This window comes from Sylvia atricapilla, chromosome 8 (genome assembly GCF_009819655.1).
Source record: "Sylvia atricapilla isolate bSylAtr1 chromosome 8, bSylAtr1.pri, whole genome shotgun sequence".
Lineage (NCBI taxonomy): Eukaryota > Metazoa > Chordata > Aves > Passeriformes > Sylviidae > Sylvia > Sylvia atricapilla.
Window position 1 is genome coordinate 32,068,019 of NC_089147.1, and position 14,368 is coordinate 32,082,386.

General features: G+C 45.4%; 2 protein-coding genes across 3 annotated transcripts in view; one reads left to right on the forward strand and one right to left on the reverse strand.

Moving 5' to 3' along the window:
• A1CF (APOBEC1 complementation factor) overlaps positions 1 to 14,368 on the reverse strand; it is a 503,111-nt gene that overhangs the window by 368,121 nt on the left and 120,622 nt on the right. The gene's annotated exons all lie outside the window — the stretch shown is intronic.
• PRKG1 (protein kinase cGMP-dependent 1) overlaps positions 1 to 14,368 on the forward strand; it is a 374,077-nt gene that overhangs the window by 319,302 nt on the left and 40,407 nt on the right. The gene's annotated exons all lie outside the window — the stretch shown is intronic.

Here is a 14,368-nt window from a genome sequence, read left to right on the forward strand (position 1 = left end):
CTGAGCTGCCTTGATGTGAAGCAATATATTCATTTGAAGTCCACAATAAATATTCATTCCTTTAAAAAAGGGAGCTGTAGAGTATTAGATTAAAATATTTTTAATCCCTCTTTTTATTCATTCTTGAGCTGCAATTTGATTTTAATCTGTAATCTTTGAGTTCTGATTATATCCCAATGATTAAAGCTTTTCAAGAGGATCCTGTTCTGCTTCAGGAGATGCTCAATATCAACCAAACACAATTCAAAGGCAGAGGTTGTTGAAAAGAAAATTAAATTTGTTCTATACAAAATTTCTTTACTTTTCCTTCCTCTCAATTATTTTGCTTTTATGAGGATTTTTTCATAGCACATTAAGGAAGGGGAGAAGTGTTTTCTCCAAGTCAAATGCTCTGAGTGCCTGCCTAAGTTGCAGATTCCAATTAAGTTATACATAGAAACTTCTCATTAGACCAGAGGGATTGGAATAGTGTCTGCTAAAGGTATTGGGCACCTCTGTGGAGGGATAGTGAGAATTCCCAATTAAATACTGATTAAAAATAACTCTTGGTTTGTTTCAGAAACCAAGATCCATCTCAAAAATCTTCAGGTCATGAGCAAAACTTGTTAATCCTGCACAACACCCACAGATTTCTCTGTTCTTATCTTTGAGTGATATTTGAAATATTATGTTTAGTTAATTTTAAGGTATTAAAAGGATTGCATTTTAGACTGGAATAATATTTCCCTGTCTCAGATCAAATGTAAGCGTCCTTTTTATAAAGAAGTTCCATTAAAAAGGTTAAATTCCCTGAACTCTTGTTGAACCAATTAAAAAGGTCGAAGACTATCAACTTCCTTCAGCATCCCCCCAAAAAAGGGGATTTGGGGCATGGAATTCTTCAGACAGATGGTCCCAAGTGTCCCAGGATTATTCAGTTATTGTTTTATATTAAATTTGAGTGCTCCTATTTGCTGTATTTGTTATATTGATTTCCATCGGAGCAGAAGGGAAGAAAATAATGGGAATAAAATTGGGGAATTTTGGGTAAGGTCATAGTCACAGAAGATTTTTGAAGGTGCCATCACAACCCATCAGCCCCAAGAAAAATGTGCCCTTCCCACATCTATAATTTTGAGCTCTATTCTTGAGTATTTATTACCCCAGGAATGTTGGGGATGCAGATTGAGGAGGTTTTGAGGGTAGTTTGGGGAATTTTAGGATGTGCTGTACAGCATGGGGGAAGCTGCAGTTTGGGACCTCTTTGGAAGAAACTCTTCCTTTAGGGAGCCACTGGGTTTTGACCTTCACATTTCTGATCTTTTCTCTTCTCCAGTCCTCTCTTTCTGATGCCAAGTGTCTCATCCCAATGGAAGGGCGAGGCTCTGCTGATGAAGGGATTGTTCACTAAAGGGCTGAATGAATTCATTTTGACAGCAACTTTTTTATCTTCAATGTCAGAGGCCCATGCTGGAGACCTGTCACTGCAGAGCAGGGGTGACAGTGACATTATTGTCACATCCTGACATTTTGCCTCGGACAGAGCGAGAGGGATTGGTGTTGTCTGCCTGGAAAAACATCCAATAAAAAGAATGCCCTGTTGAAAACCAGAGTATTTAGCAGTCAAATTCCATATTCCTGTTTGCTGGGCCTCTTGAAAACCAGCAGAAAGGTGGATAGAGGAGGGAAAAATTGTAAAGTTTCTTAGAGAGAGACCCCAGAAGAATTGTGAGCCCATCCAGAAAGTTCTGGTGTTCCAGAGTTACCTCACAGGGCAAAACTCCTTGGGAGAAAAGTCTCCTTGGCAGCAAGTTTAACCTGGATTCCTTTCCAAGCAGCAGTTAATTAGCTCCAGCTAATTGTCCTTGAAGGGCTTCTTTTTTTTCTCAGGGGAGGTGTGTGATAGGGAAGAACTCAGAACACGAAACGTGGGCAGGTTTGTGAGGCTTTACACAAATCCCACGGAATGCTTTTGCTCCTCTTTTTTTAGCTCACACCTCCTTCTCAGAGCTCATTGCCAGCTGGGAAAAGGCCTCAGGATGCATCTCGTGGATCAAGTGGATCAGGATGACCAAGGCCAGCTTGGGCAGGGCTGGTTTAGTGGGAGGTGGAAGGGGCTGGAATGAGATGGGCTTTGGGGTCCCTTCCAACCCAAACCATTCCTGGACTGTAAATGCCTACAAAATTTGTGGCACTGGGGTTTTTTTCCCCATTTCCATGCTGGAGCACATCCCTGGAGTCACAGAGCTCAGGGCACAGCTGAGAGGATGTTAGGCAGAAGTTACAGGCTTGGGATGTCTTTCCATGTATCCATCAGTCCTCCAAACTATTTGAACTATTAATTGAGTTTATTCTTATTTTAGAGGCACTTTGCTGCTTTTGGTCAGCTTGGGGCTGGCAGTTCCCTTTAACTTTAACATCCTTTGTGTTCCCTCCCTTAAATCGGCAGTTGCAGACATGTCATCTCTGAGACCAAGATTTTAATTGTAGGCTATCATTTTAATTATGGGATTGTGCAGACTATAATATGAATTATAATATTCTACTCTTTGAATATATTCAAATGACTTAATTAATTAATTAACTAATGAATATTATAGTTGCCTCCTCAAAGGGGAAGGAGAGAGGCAATTTTGCTTCATGCTTTGAGGTAATGGGAGTCCAGAAGAGCAGCACTCGTGTCCCAGTGCCAGGCCCAGCCACGCTGGCATTTAGGGCATGAAGGAGATGCCCAGATAATCAGGATTAACTCAGTGTGGGTTGCTTCCAGATGGAGCCACTCCAGCAGCTTCCATAAATCCAGGAGGACACAGGAGGGAGGTTTCTGCTGCAGCTGGAGGTGCCAAGTGGGGCGAGGATCAGTGACCCCCTTTGCTCCAGGCACACCAATCCCTCCTGCTGGGCTCTTCCCGCCCCAGGAACTGCTGGCGTTGATCCTGTGCAATTGCTGGACCCCTCCCAAGGTCGGAGGGTTTCCTCTCCAGGTGCTGCCACCTTTCCACGGCACGGCTGTGGCATGGCCACACCATCCAGGTGTCCCTCGCCACCCAGCTGGGACAGCTGGCACCTGTCTGTGCCCAGCCCAGAAGGCCTGTCCCAGTCCTCCCATCATGTGGGTTTCTTATCTTCCTTTCTTCTGTTTAGAGCTGGGAATTTAATGCTTGAGAGATGCAGTTTGTGTTTTGACTCAGTTGTGTATTAATTCTTAGCTATGGGACAGTCTCACAAGTTGTGAGTTCTGGCTAGCAGAGTGAAAAATGGCTCTGTCACTAACTCCTTCCAAGGTCTTTTAAGCACAAACTGTCCAATTAAGAAATGACACCTAGATTATTTTTACTTTTAACCCAATAACCAACCACCCGTGGCCCTCAATGTGGATTTTTCTACCCAATTCCAAAACACCACCTGAACCCATGAAGAAGGAGGTGAAAAAGAAGGGCTCAACCTATGCCCTAAAACCTCCATCTTGCTTTATATGTATATTACTGTATTCTAAATATAGTAAATTCTAAGTTTTCCACCATGTGATGTTACACATTCTATTCAAACTCCACACCCACAATCCCAGTGTTGTCACTCAATTTTGGAAGCTTCCCCCAAGGCCTCAGGTCAGGTGCAGTGTTCTCTTGGGGGTCAGTGCCTGTCAGCACAGAGAGTCTGAAATTCTCAGTGACCAGGGTTCCAACACCATCACATTCCCAGCTGGCTCCCAGTGGCAGCAGGGATTCGGATTAGTCCTGGACTCTGGCACCTTTGTGCTGTTGCTCCAGGCTCTCTGCAGGTAGAGGTTGTTCTGGCTGCACTTTTCCCTTGGTTTTCCCTCCATTCCTGCTGTGCTGCAGCCCTGGGGGAATGTCTGGATACTCACAGCCAAAAGTGGCTGTTTTTCCCAGGGCTCGAGGAGACAGGGACCTTTATTTAGGGTGTGATACCCTTCCATGTCCTTGCAGTCCTGCCCCAGGGCCCTTCCTCTTTCTGGAACTGTTTTAATGGAGAGCCTCATTAACAGTTGGACTCAAAGATCTGAGAGCTCTTTTCCAACCTGAATGATTATATCCGAACCTTTTGTTTCTAGTCCCCTTTTTCAGCCCCTGAGATGTCCCTTTTTTCACCTTACACCCCCTCTCTCACTCCACTTATTCATAAAAAGCATCCCAGGAGTTAACTGACTTAATTTTGGTGCAGAGGGGTGGTTCTGAATATTTTTATATACCTATGGAAATGAAACAATATAAAAGTACAAAGATATCTAAGGAAAAGAAAGGAAAAGAAGTAAAAGGCAAGAGGAGAGGGAGGAGAGGAAAGATCCCACCACCCATGGATCCAGAAATGAGACTTGGTTGTTGCAACTTTGATATCTGTGGGTCAAAGTGATGGTCACAATCTTGCTCCACTGACTGTGAGGAAACATCTCCATGAACATACTGAAGCTGGATTTGCCCTTCAGCTCTGTAAAAAGGAGCAGAAGCCAGTTTATCTTCATGGGAACTCCTGTTTTGGTGTGATGGGAAAGCTGAGGAAAGCTTTGCCTCTGCAGGGCTCTGTCCAACCTGCTGGGTTGGACATCCAGCCAGCCCTGTGGTGGTTGTGTGGCTGAAACAACCCAGGGCATTAGGGAGGGGTGATTTTATTTTGTTTAGAAATACAGCTGAGATAAGCCAAGAAAGATTTTAGGTCCTGCCAGAAGGAAAATGGGCAGAGTTAGGGCTCCAAAATGGGAGCTGCCAGTTAAAGAAGAGTTTTTTAGTGAGGGTCTCACTTGGTGCTGGGCTGGAAAACTTTGGCTGAAATAATCCACCAAGGCATGGAATGTCATTTTTCCTGCAAGAGGCAGTATTTGCTGGCTGTGCTGAGGGGCTCCATCCCCCTCTGTGTCCCTTGTTCCCTGAATTAGGGACCATCTGGGAAGCAGCTTTTGCCCTGAATATCCATGGTGCCAGACTGAGGAGAAATCCCGTGGGATGTGCAAAAAGCTGGCAAAAAGCTCCTCAGGGCTATAAAAAGCAGAGGTTGCAGTCATTTCTTTTAAGCTGTGTAAATAATTAAAACCTTTCTCCTCCCTAGTGAGGGCTGTGAGGGCCCTCACATCGATACCTGTTCACTTTGCGTGAGCTGGAACATTTGCTGTTCAGAAAAGCTGAGACTTTTAAGTGGCATTTTTTGGCCTCTTATATGGAAGAGCTTCTCCTCTTTCTGCTGAGGAGTTTTGTTTTTCCCAGTGTTCAGCCTTAAATAATTTGTCATTCCATTCCTGAAGCCACTGGTAGTTTGTGTCCAGCTCTATCAGATTTTCCTGATTGCTGTAATAAATAGGGATGGAATTAGAAAACATCTCAGAAATCATTTGAAAATGTGAATATGTCCCTAAGTGAAGGTAAATGCTAAATGTGACTTTGTTTCTTGAGGGGCAGTTGCTGTCTGTTTGCAGACTTGAATTATTCACACAGAGACCACACCAGGCGGACTTCCCTCTGGAGAAGGAGCACTGGGAATGCTCTGTCACCCACCAGGGATACGTGAGGTGACCTTTGAAAGGCAGGTTGCTTTATTTAGGTCATAATCTCTGTGCTCTCCCCATGCTCATCTGACCTTTGGTTGTGATAATGAGCTGGGGCAGATGTCACATGGTGGGGAGAAGTCACGGCCTCTGAAGCAGGCTGCTCTTCCAACAGCTGCCTGCATCTGTTTATGGCATTGGGGCTGTCCTCTTTGTTTTATGGAATTAGGAAGATCCAGAGAACAAAGAGGACAGCCCCCATTCCAGGGGCTGTTTTATGGAATTTTTAGGGGCTGTTTTATGGAATTAGGAAATTCCATAAAAGGAACCCGAGGGAGCAGAAGTGCAGCAGCAATCATCCCTAGGATAACCCATGCCAGAGGGAGCAGAAACACCATGGGAATGCCTTCCAGCCGCACGTGGTGGGAACACTTGATGGTGTGGGCCTTGGAGATGTCAGCCATTCCTTTGGCAGGGATGGGATCCTTCTCTCAGGAGCTGCTGGGAATGCTCTGCTAATCCCAGTGCTTGGAGCTCCAAGCCTTGCTGTAACCAGAAACCTTGGCCAACTTTGAGGGGTGGGGTGGAGGCCAAGGCAGCCTTAGAACATTTCCCTGCACCCCCGCTGCTGTAAATTGGTTGTCCAGCGCATTTTGGAGCTGTCCTGAGGATTTATCTAAGCAACTTTTAAGGATTGCACCACTGGAAGTTGGGCTATTTCTGTCCTGCTGTTATGTGCTGACTTAAATAACAGGGAGGCACTTGAACCAAATGCAATACAAATAAAACTGAGTGATTCTGCTGCTACAGGGAGCCAGTGATTTTGGAACTGCTGGAAGCAGGTTTGGGATCATTTATGGCTTTCCCAGCACTGCATAGTCCAGTTCTGCTCAGCTGTCCCTCAGCAGCTCCGTGAGCTCAGACGTCACTTTTACATCCAAGAATTTGTAAGGGAAAGGAAAGAAGGAGATGTGGAGCCAGTGAGAGGTGAAGGGTAGGTGTGTGCTGGTGCTGGCAGACAGGGAAAGTTCGGCAGGAAAAGGTTTGGAACCCAGAGAGAAGCAGCAGGGCAGGAGGTGGGACAGCCTTGTCTCCCTGCTGTCAAATTGTCTCGCTGGCAAAGGTGTTGCCAAGTAAAGAAGTTTCTTCCCATTCACCCAAAACACTTCCCAGGCCAGGATTTATGAGACTAGCTCCAAGGTTTGGAAATGCTGCTTGTTTTAAGTGCAGGGGGAGGGGAAAGATTAGAGGGTGGAGGTTCTGTTTCAAAACGAGTGAATATTCATCGTTCTCCCTGCAAACATTAGTGAGTGTGGTACCCGAAAACTGCCCAGCAGATTCAGCTGACCCCAGGACAGAAATTGTGTCACACTGGAAGATGAAATTCAATCACCCAACTGTGAAATGGAAGAATTTAATTCCACTTTAAGTGAAAAACCCAGTGCAGCCTTAACTCCAGAGGTGCTGCTGGTGCCTCCATCACACCCGCAGCTGAGCCACCAAAACAAACCCTTTTTCTTCTTCCCTGTAGAAAACAATCACTTTTCCTGAGGGCTCAAATTGCTTTTCATACACAGCTTCCAGTGTAAATTCCACTCAGGATTTCTACTCTCGTCTCATCCTTAGCTGAGGAGCCCTTTCCACGCCTAAAGGGGCTCCAGGAGAGGGGGAGAGGGACTGGGGACAAGGGATGGAGTGACAGGACACAGGGAATGGCTTCCCAGTGCCAGAGGGCAGGGCTGGATGGGATACTGGGCAGGAATTGTTCCCTGGCAGGGTGGGCAGGCCCTGGCACAGGGTGCCCAGAGCAGCTGTGGCTGCCCCTGGATCCCTGGCAGTGCCCAAGGCCAGGCTGGACTTTGGGGCCTGGAGCAGCCTGGGACAGTGGGAGGTGTCCCTGCACATGGCAGGGGCACTGGATGATCCTTAATATCCCTTCCATTCCAAACCCTTCTGGGATTCTAGGAAAGGGTTCTAGGACAGGTCTCTGCCTTCCCTGCTCTCAGCTGTGGGACCTATAGGATGTGATGCTCCATCTTTGAGATCACCAGGAACGTGCCAGCCTCCCATTACATTATGGTCTTATTTACCATAAGACCAAGTAATGGAGATTTATTAAAAGAAAAAAATCCTGTGCTTCCAGTATTATTTATGGATCCTGAGAAACTGCCACCATGTGCTATTATTATTATTGTTGTTATTATTTTATATATATGGTTTTTTCCCCATGTGCTTGTTTGCAGCACTTGGAATGCTGGAATGGTTTAGGTTGGAGGGGACCTTAAAGCCCATCCAATTCCATGGGCAGGGACACCTTCATCTAATCCCAGGTTGCCCCCAGTCCATCCAGCCTGGCCTTGGAGCAGATTTAGGGCATCCCAAACCCCACACTGGGCAATGCACTTGGTTTTCCTGGCTGTGCTCTGCTCCACTTACATTGATTTGCCCTCAGCTGCATTTGCTCCGTTTTCTCAGCACCTCACTGAACGCTCCATGAAATGAATTGAGGAGTGCTGAGCTCTAAATCTTTACATCATCTGAAAAAAAACTGTAAAAAAAATAGAAAAAAAAGAAAAAAAGAAAAAAAGAAAAACTGTACTCGTGATTTAGCTGATCCCACAGCTTCTGCAGAGGTATAACAAGATAAAACATCAGAACTCCAGATAAGATGACATTGTGAGCGTGTGCGATAGCTCAGTGCCTGTAAACCTTGAAAGAGGAGATGAAAGCCTGATCTGGCCCACTGTGTTGGACATGAATGTACAACTACCTGGAGGTTTTTAATGGGGCTTTTGTTATGGAATTTCTGATGCGAGTTAAAAGCCCCTCGTTGGTGGCTGTGTTTAAAATTCATTTTAGTGATGGCAGCGAGGTGTTTCTGGCTGTGTCTGCTCAGCAGAGCAGCCCAGGGAGATGTGTGTGAGCCCTGTCTTGGCTATCTCTTGGTTTCCTGTCATTTTCCTGTAGAGTTGTTGAACCCAGCTCTGTAGAAAACATCAAATAACATCATTTATTGATCACAGAGCGAGGGATTAGAGTGAAACCATGAGCTCTAAAGTGTGCAATTGGAATCTGCTCGGCTGTTGATGATCTGTGTTTAACAAATGTGCCATACCCCACCCCAGCCCCTTCAGAGCTCCAGGTCCTGACCTTAGTCTTGGATTAGTCTCTTGCATTTCCATCCCAAGATGCTTTTTGGGATGGAAAAACATGGGTATTTGCATGGTGGGTTTTTACAAATAGTTTTTTTTTTTTTATTCTGTAGTGAAGTTTCATTGTTCCATATTATTCATTCTTTTTTCTCCTTGTAAGTACTTTAATTGTTAAATAAATCGGTTTTCCCACTTTACTCCAAAAAATCTTTTCCCAAACCAATTTAAAAAAAAAACCCATCCCACTTAAATTTACTATTCTAAAAAAACCAAAAAACCAACATTCAAAGGTTTTCTCCTAAATTTACCCTAAAGCAAAACAAATCCACTCAGTGAGGTACATTCCTTACACATAGATCATTATTCCTTGAGCCCTTTGGAGGCTGCTGCTGTGCAGGAGTGATCTCATTCCTCTGGGAGGGCAGCCTGGAATTCCCATGGCTGGGAACTCTTGGAGGAGCCCGAGATGGGAGCAGGGCTGGCAGCAGGCCAGGCTGGGACTCTTGGAACAGGCAGAGAAATTGCCAGAGAGTCCCTGCAGATGCTGGCTTGGTACAAATTAAAAAGCTGCCACTTGGCTGCTTTGGAGCATCAGCTGTGCCCTTAAATTCCCCGACTTCCAGCTTCGCAGTCATTTCCTCCACTCAGGCAGTGAGGGCCTGGAGTTCAGCTCTGAAAGCTGTTTTGCCAACCCCACTGCTCCAAATCAGCTGTTTTAATAACGGGGCAGGAGCTGAGTTGTCATGTTTTGCATCTGGGTCAGATTCAGACATGAAAATATTTAAGAGTTGAGCAAGTGCTTAGTGAGGACGTGACCTCGTGCTTGGAGGAAACAGCAGATCCAGGAGAAAATGCTGCTCCAAGGCTTTTGCTCCCTGCTGCTCACTCGTGCCCTTGCTAAGTATTGAAGCTGACATTTAAAGCAAAAAGGATTTGCTCTCATATTTTATGGTTGCAAAGGGTAAAGTCCTGCAGGAGTGAGCCTTGCACCGCTCACAGACCACACTCAGCACTTCCCAAAGCCCCCTGAAAATTAAATATCATCAAATGCTCTTCTTGCAACCTGCTAAAACCCTGGGCATTTTAACCTCTTTTTACTGAGCTTGGGAAATGCAGCACCAAAATGAAGAATATTTCCTCCTGTTCCTATTTGTGTTTCAACCTCTCCATTGTTTCTTGGGCAGGCAGGTTTTTATCTGTGCCTCGCTATCCAGGACAGCTCCTTGGAAATGGAAACGCCACTCAGACTTCTCAGGAGAGACAGGGCAGGTGTAAAGGCTGGGAACAAGTAGTGCTGTACCTTCCCTTTCCTGGTGGGTTGCTGATGGTTTGAGCTGGGAGTCTCTCCACTCAAGTGTCCTTTTATGTGAAGCTCCTCGCGTGGCCTCAAGCATTTTGCCACATTGTTTTAAACACGGCTGAGGGAAAGAAATTCCAATGTTTGTTTGACCTGCAGCCATCTCCTGTGCCATTAAACAGAGGAGCTGAACATAAGAAAGCTGAGTTTGGGGGCCGCCAGGGGCTGCATTGCTCAGAAACTCAACAGGAGCTGCAGCTTCAGTGAATTCTCCTTTTGAGTCAGTGAGTGTTGGATGGCACAGCCTGGCTTGGAAATGGAAATAGTTGTAAGCACCTCAGCCATTTGAAACTTGTCTTAATTTTCCCCAAGTTTCAGTGGATGGCATTGCTTAGAAAAAGAACATTTCTAGGAGAGGGCATCGCTCCTGCTGCAGGGGCTCAGGAGAGGCTGTTCTGTGTCATCCCTTTGGAAAAAGCACAACAGGGGCGCCCAAGGATAAACACTCCTGGAACATTTGTAAATGGCATTTGTAAATGGTTGAAAGTGTCTCTAGGAAAAAAAAAAATTCAATCATATTTTATTATGGTCTGTTAAAAACTCTCCAGGGCTTGGAATTGTTTACAGTCCCAGAATATCTCTCTCCCGTTTCCAGTGTTTTCCTTGGGAAGAATCCTACTATCGTGTTGTAATTGAATTGATAATTTAAAAGTGATAATTTTCAAACAACTTGATAATTTTCCTGAAGTCCTTCGTCTTTTAAAAACCCCTTTCACTGTTAAAAAATGAAATTATCCAGGACCACTTTTAAGATACATCCAAACCCATCCAGTCTGCTCTTTCCTCAGAAACCCGCTTTGACAGTGCTTTGTACAGAGAACTTCAATCCTTGTGCCAATACTCATCTAAAATTATGAAGTCCACCTTGAGAAAGTTCTAAATTAATGCTTGTTGCCCACCCTGTTCCCACATTGCAAAGCTCCAGTGTTGAGGGGTGAGAATCCAGAGTGACTTGGGGTGATTTGGGGGAGACAAGATCAGAGCTGTGAATGAGAAGCTGGGGCCTTGCTGCCTCCAAAATGGAACAATCCAGAAAACAGCTCAGCTTTAGCAAGCGGGATCAACCTCTTCAGACTGGGCTGACTGGGGGAGTCAGGATCAGACTGGTGAATTAAGAGCTGTCTCCAAAATGGAACAATCCAGAAAACAGCTCAGTTTTCAGAAGTGGGATCGACCCCTTCCCTATGACTCTAGGCATTATCATTTGTGTGCCATCTCTTTATTTTATAAGGTGCAGCTTTATCTGGCTCTGCTGTTAGAAAAGCCCAGTGCCCATTAGTGATATTTATTTGTCTAATAAAACACAACACTGCCAGCTTGGACCTGTTCATTTGTATTTTACACTTCGGCTCTTTACTCTGTTTCTATGGGAACCTGGGCTGTTACAGCAGTGGGGAATAAAGAGATGAAGAGAAGTCTTGGAAAACACAACTCTGCTTTTCTGCTGAATTGCTGGGCACAAACACTCAGCTTAAAGCCAAATAAACTGCGAAGGGAACAATCAAGGCAGGAGAGTTGATAATCATCAAGTCTCTCCTTGCTGAAACATCTCAGTTATGCTTTTCTGCTTGGCAAATCCAGGTGTGATGCTGAAAAGCTGGGACTGAGGAGGAGATAACAGGTCCTGCTGTTTGGCTTTGTGGCTATTTTAGTGCAGAGTGCTTCCTGTGCAACTAAAAATTTTATCAAACCACTCTCTTTTTGGTGTAATTCACTTGAGCTGATGAGGTGAAAATGTGATTCATGTACAATTCTGTACGTGAGAAACACATTCCAGGTCACCCATTCTGAGGGATCCTTCAGGATCTGCTGCTTCTCTCAGTGGTTAATGCAGATGAGCTGAAATAATGAGCAGGAAATAATTAGGAAAATTGCCTTAAGGACATTCCTTGTAGCACCATGATGTGAATCTGGACAAGATGCTGGACTGAAGTTTGTGCTCGATGATCTGACAAGTCTCTTCCAACTGAAATGATTCTGTGTTTGCTATTTCAACCTGACTTGGAAGGATGTGGGTTCAATGCGTTGAGCGCAAAGTGTCAACAAGGTGCCACCAAGGTGAAGATGAATTTTGCATCTTCCAAGTGCTTTGTGCCTAAAATCCAGTAGATTTGGTGAGGACATAAACAACAGAAAGGCTTTTGAAACAGTTGGCCCAGAGCAGCTGTGGCTGCCCCTGGATCCCTGGCAGTGCCCAAGGCCAGGCTGGACTTTGGGGCTTGGAGCAGCCCGGGACAGTGGGAGGTGTCCCTGCCCAGGGCAGGGGGGTGACACTGGATGGGCTTTAAAGTGTCTTCCAAACCATTCCATGGTTCTGGGAGTTCAACAGAGTCACTTGCTCAGCATCAGCAGAACCTCTGATGTTGGAGGCTCCAGGAGAACAGCCTTTTTTTTTCACAGCCCTTGGGCTGAAATTGCCTCATCCTTCCATCCCTGAATCCAGGAGAAGGGTGTGGAGCCCTGGCAGCTTTGGAAATACCACAGCTGCTGTCAAAAGGCCTCACATAGAAAGCCTCAAAACCCACTCTGCTAAAAAAATAAACAGAGAACCACATATTTTGTGCCTTAATAAGCTAAAACATTGGCACCTACTTAAAAAGCCAGTTTTGATTTAGTCCTCAGGGATGCAGACGTTCCTAATCCCCACGTGTGGCTTACAAAGGAGCTCTGCCTTTCCTGGTGTTATTCAGGCTGAGGTGCCTGACAGGAAAATCTCACAGAATTACGTTTGTTTGGCAGAGAGCTGAGTTCAGACCTCCCCTGGTTCATTTTCAGTCAAAGGGAAGCTCATTTGAAACCTCCACTGCTAATTCCAGGAAAGAAAGAAGGCATTAAGGCTCTCTCGGGAGTTTCAAGTGACAGCAGAGCCATTAGCAGAGGGGAAGTGCAGGAAGATGATCTTTATCAGAAACCACATGTTTGGCTGTATAGTTCTACCCCAGGAATCACTGTTTATCCCTTGGTTAAGGATTGTTTTGTTACATTACAAAAAAAAAAAAATTACGTTTCTGGGTCCCTCATCCACTGAGTGAGCAGCAGGTAGAGTTTGGGTGTTTACTAAAGATGCTGAAAGAGGCAGGAGTAAACCTACTTGTAAAGGAGGAGATGATCCCCTTTGAAAAATAGAAATGAGTTTTTGGAAAGGTTTTGTGTAGACTGACCACTGGAGAAGTGAAGGCCTTTATAAAGAGTCTCTTTCTATTTTTCTTGGTGAATCCCTTCAGGCACTGGAAAGCCACAATTAAGAGTTTCTCCTCTCCAGGCTGAGCAGCCCCAGCTGTCCCAGCCTTTCCTCCCAGCAGCGCTGCTCCATCCCTCTGCTCATCCTGGAGCCTCCCCAGCCTCTCTCCAGCAGCTCAAATCCTTGCTGTAATCTGAGTTTTGTCTGGGATGCTCACACAAAGAGACCATCCCCTTGGGAGGGCTGAGATTTCTGCTGGAAAAGCACAAGGAGGGTGGTTTTGGTGTGCAACGTTCTGCTCCTTTTTGTAACACCTCTCCCGGAGCTCACCAAGCCTCCAGAGGCTTCCAGAGTATTCCAGGGAATATCACCACATGCTTGCTCTGGTTCTTCACATGCTTCCTGTTCTCCTGAGGAGAAAAACGAGCCTTTGACCTGATCCCAGAGGTGACCTGTCCCAGGGTAAATCTTCCTTTTCCACATCAGGAAATAGGTCTGATGAGAGGAAGCGAACTAACCAGAATTCATTAAAAACCAGGTCTGACACAATCCTGCTCTCTCCCAGCTTCTGGGAACAACTGGCAGAGAAGGAGCCTGAGTGAGAAGAGCTTCACCTGCAGAATTATTTCCCCTGCAAGGAGCGAACACTGGGGCTTTATAGCATAGAATTAGGCTGTAAAATCAGGTACTTAAATGAGGAGAAGAGTTCCTAGAGCAGGGTGTGTTCAGCATTATGCCAGATATTAAACATTCAGAGAGTCGAAAAACCTCTGGATTTTAGTGAAATGATGTCTCCCTTTACTAAATATGTCTTGAAAATGCTGAATGATGGGCAATTTTCAGGCTGGAGAGTCCCAGCTTGCTCAGCCATGACTCTTGTGGGGATGTAGTTTGTATAAAGGCAGATTGTTTTCCTGCTTCTTTCCTGGTGATCCCTGCCATTCCATCCTTCTTCTAGCCCATCAGCATGGAGCTGGTGCTTTCCTGGGGTTGTCTTGAGGGGAATTGTCATCTCAGAGCCCGTTTTTTGCATTGGAAGTTTGGGTTATTTTTTTGTCTCTCTGTTTGATTTAATCTTTACTGGAAAAGCACTGAGGTGCTTCTGCCAGGCCCTTTCCAAGGCCCTTCTGCAGCTCATTCTGGTTCACTCTGTTTCTTTTCTGCTGCTCTGAGTGCCTGAATGTTCACAGAAACCTCCTAGG